Source organism: Austrofundulus limnaeus, unplaced genomic scaffold, assembly GCF_001266775.1.
Source record: "Austrofundulus limnaeus strain Quisiro unplaced genomic scaffold, Austrofundulus_limnaeus-1.0 Scaffold27, whole genome shotgun sequence".
Taxonomy (NCBI): Eukaryota; Metazoa; Chordata; class Actinopteri; order Cyprinodontiformes; family Rivulidae; genus Austrofundulus; species Austrofundulus limnaeus.
In genome coordinates this window covers 2,539,090-2,543,324 of record NW_013952429.1, presented here as the reverse complement: position 1 = coordinate 2,543,324, position 4,235 = coordinate 2,539,090, and the positions used below count along the sequence as shown (strand labels likewise).

At 40.2% G+C, this 4,235-nt stretch overlaps 1 protein-coding gene across 1 annotated transcript in view; it reads left to right on the top strand.

Annotated features, from left to right (window-relative positions):
• The window catches only part of cfap52 (cilia and flagella associated protein 52), a 13,090-nt gene that overhangs the window by 6,338 nt on the left and 2,517 nt on the right, over positions 1-4,235 (top strand). The gene's annotated exons all lie outside the window — the stretch shown is intronic.

Below are 4,235 nucleotides of genomic sequence, written 5' to 3'. Positions count from 1 at the left end.
GGATGTCACAACCTTTTGACAGGATGTACCTGACAGATGGCTTGTGCTGATATCTACCTAAACAGGAAGTTGCGGTCACCAGAATATTCTTGAAGGTATCTGATGAAATCTAGGGTTACTATAAGTCAAAGGTTGTGGGTGAAAGGAGGGTGAAAGGAGGGTTAGGGTTACTTACGGTCAATCAAAAGAGAACGGAAGTCACCGGAAGTTGACCATATATGGACATGACGGATGCCCCCCCCCCCCGAAAAGGGGGCGTGTCACCTGTCACTTGATTGATGCCTACGTATATATTCTCTAACACCACAGAAATCAAGATACCTCTCCTGTCTTGAAGTAAAAAAAATCTTTATTTTTCTTCTAATATAAAAACAGATAAAGAAAGTTAATTCAGAACCACTGCTGTGCATTAAGTTGAACATTTCAACATTTCAAATATTCTTTACATAATTTGTGTCACAATTGTCTCCCATGAAAATGATCTTTAAAATCCTCATTTTATTTTACTTTTTAATTTTACATTCGAAAATTCATCTGTGTGCAAAATAAAAATAAAAAAAAAGGAAAGGAAAATAAGAAAATTTGCCTCTCACCACTTCCAATCTGGCTGGCTCATTATGTTGTTTTTGTCATTATAATCTCCATCTAGTGAGCGTTAGAGAAAAGCCACTCTGTGTGGTTAGAAGAGCACGGAGAAGCACAGTAATAACCTTAAACAATTACAGCTCGCTGTTTGTTTCTTAGCGTGACATAATTAAGYCATTGTGCTGCCTACTGACTGGGCCAAAAAGCCTCTCTTTATTCAGAGAGTAATTGTGATTAACGAAGCGCTGCTGATTTACGTAAAGGTCGGAAATTCGCTCCGAGAGAACGAGCCACTCGTCCCCTCTGATTGTGCACTTTGCCCTCGCCCCTCGAACCCGGCCACGCGCTACACCCGCACCGCTGCCGTCCCCGTGGGCTCGGAGGGGAGGGTAAGTTGTGCTGATAAACGCGGTGCCCTGGATATGAGTGGCGAAGGAGGGAGAGACGGGGGGTATTCAGAGAAGGCGAGAGGGAGGAGAGGTATGTGTATGTATGTGTGTGTGTGTGTGTGTGTGTGTGGCGTGTTTGTTCGTGCCTTCCTGCGGATGTGCCTGTGCCACCCAAGTGCCAGCCAGATCCACCATCTGCTCATTCCAAGACACAGGCGCTCTGTGTGAGACAAACAAACAGCAACGCTCTCTTCTCTTCATTCAGAACCTCCCAGCCTCCCTCTCAGGCAAATCAGACAGTTAACCAACAGAACTGAGGGAAACAGGAGAAAAGTGGTCAAAATGAAGGATTACAGTGGGGTGTAGGGTCACAGAGAGGTTGGAATAATCAGACACTAATGTTGTTGATAGTTGGAAAAAGGAACATTTTACACATCTGACTCTTGGGAAGTTTAAAATGTCGCAGCAAGCTATAGTTTCTCGTTTCTGTTACCTTTGCCTTTATCTTTTGGTTTTACTAATTTCCTGGTTTATTGTTTATGTTGTTAAAGATTTTCAGTCATCAAGGACATGGCAAATCCTGTTTTTTTTTTTTAAATTTAAAGAGAACTTGACATTTTCATCTTTTTTTGGAAAATATCTCTCTTCTCGTCCTTGAAACTCKCTAAATTTCTCATCTTCAAAAAGTGAGAAACTCAGAGGAGTCACATAACATCTCAAGAAAAAGTGCATTAAAACTCAGAATATTGTCCAGTGCCTTTCTTTTATTTGTGCATTGAACTTCAGCTCACACCTAGTTTGTATTGACAATCCTCACACAGCCCACATTTATCCTCTGTTTCTCAGTAAATCTAGTTTACAGTTAACAGTAACTCTCTGTGAAATCCTCTGTTGTCTTGTTGCTGCAACCAATTAAACATAAGAGTTTAAAATGCTGCACACGTGCATTTTTTGTCCCAAATTCATATTTGTTCTGCATTTTAGGGAGATCAAACAGTAGATCTGATATCTGCGACTTGCTCCTTTATTTCTTGTAATTAATTTCCTCGTGGCCTGACTGGTGGCTGTGGGCCAGATTCCCTGGCTGAGATGGAGGGAGCACAGATGGGCCCAGACAATTCATGCAGGTGAGGGTCCGTGAGGGGGGCTGCTGAAACGAGATGAGAACAGAGGGAGAGGTCGTGACTGTGACAGCCAGAACGACAGAGACAAAGATCAGTGGAAGCAGGCAAASGCAGCGGCAGTAACTCCGATCACACGAGCATAAAACAGAAAACTGAGCGCAGATATCATATCCTCGCCTCCCGGGGAATTATGAGACGAGCTGGCAACACCTGTGAGCTCATGYCCCTGTGATGGATGTGCGACCTGTCTATGGTGTACCCTAGTGCTATACAAATACAATTTACTTACTTACCGTCCTCTCACACTGAGTGCTGGAGATGAGCACCAGCTTCCTGTGACCCAGAAAGGACAAGCGATGAGGAACATGGATGGATGTAGCTCATGTTCTGGTTTGATACAGAGCAAATCATAAAGAGTTTTAGAACTTTGGCGCTCTCAAAAAATTATTTGCTTTCACCGACCGACACAAACATGTGCATGTGAGAGCTTATCTGTAAAATATCTTATACACTAGAGAATAGATTTAATAAAACTCTTTGAAATAAATTATTGGACATACAGTATATACTTGATTAACTTTTGCTGTCATCCTGATCCAATATGTCTGCCACAGCCAGACAATCTTTACCAATAGAAAAGGACTATGATTCAGTCCTTTTTACAAACACTGAGGGATAGTTTGGTGTGGTAGTARTCGAGAGTCATCCTCCATAAATACTTTGAGTGCTAACAGATCCTGCAAGATCTTTGTTCAAAACTTCAGCATGCAAGACACCAGGAAATTAAGAAATACTACTTTTAAATTTGAATGATGTCTTTTTAATATTGTTTAATTGACCTAACCATACGAGTGAGCCAATCTGAATGCTTTACGATCCCCACATTTGTTTTTCAGGCTTTTTACTGACAGATTATTGCTTTGAGAGTTAATGTGCAGCTCAAAAACTATAAATACAATTTATTCCTTCCCAGCCTAACCTTTTGTTCCTTTTCTGCTTCAATAAGGTTTGATGTCTGTGTGCAGTTTCTTCTCTACATTGCGTAATAAGCCCAGTCCTGTGCAGAGAAATTAAATTCCTTCAGAGACTCATAAATGTGGAGCTCTTTGTGTGGAGCTAAACTGCAAACATGCAAATCATTTCTGCTTTAAGTTACCGGAGCACTTCATTGACTTGGAATTGTAATCTGCTGATCATAAACTAGCCTCTGGACTTTATATAKCTAACGTCAGTGTTAACATAAGCCACGTTTATTAGAGACTCGTTTGTTCAAGATGACTCAACAGACTGATTTAATTGATCAAATCCACCTACGCCTTTGTTTGCAGCAGCTTGAGATTTAATCAGYTTGTTCATGTAAATAACAAGGCAGGGCCACTCTTGCTCTGTGGTACGATGATGCTTCTGCTGCCTGGGCTATAAATAACTCCTGCCAACAACTGCCTTTTGTGAGGCTGTAGTTTGACAGCTGTGAGGCTGCAGAGACGATTCCACCACATTCGGATCAGCGAGTTGAGCTTCAATAAGTTGGGGTGACAAGTTCCAATCAAATCAAATGGACCTTTTTATTTACATCCGAGGCAAGAAGAAATGTTGTGAAGAGAGAGGTCACGTGTTGCATCTCGCCGAAACAGAAAAATGTTCAAGTAATTTAGTTTTCTTGTCATGTGAATGAAAACATAGGACGAAACCAAACAAAGATGTTCCTGTGCAGTAGTGTTACTGAACAGTTTGTAGACTTATTGTCTGGAAAAGTAACTTTTGGCACGAGATCCATGAGACCCAAACATGACATCAGTGTTGAGTAAAATACCTCAAATTGATTCTTGAGTAAAAGTACAAGTATCTTACCATAAATTTACTTTGGTAAAATTTCAAGTCTCCTCTAAGAATATTACTTGAATATAAGTCTTAAAGTATCTAATAAATTTTGTACTTAAGTATCAAAAGTTAATTTCTGACATAAAATGTACTTAAGTATTAAAAGTAAAAGTATTGAGTAAAAATGAGAGACTACTTCCCAAAATGACATTTATTAGGAGGTGAGACCCTCAAACGTTTTTCTAAAGGCCAAAATGGCTATATTGTCATAAAAATTAATGTTAAAAAATTTAGGATGCACTAGTCTACCTGTTTC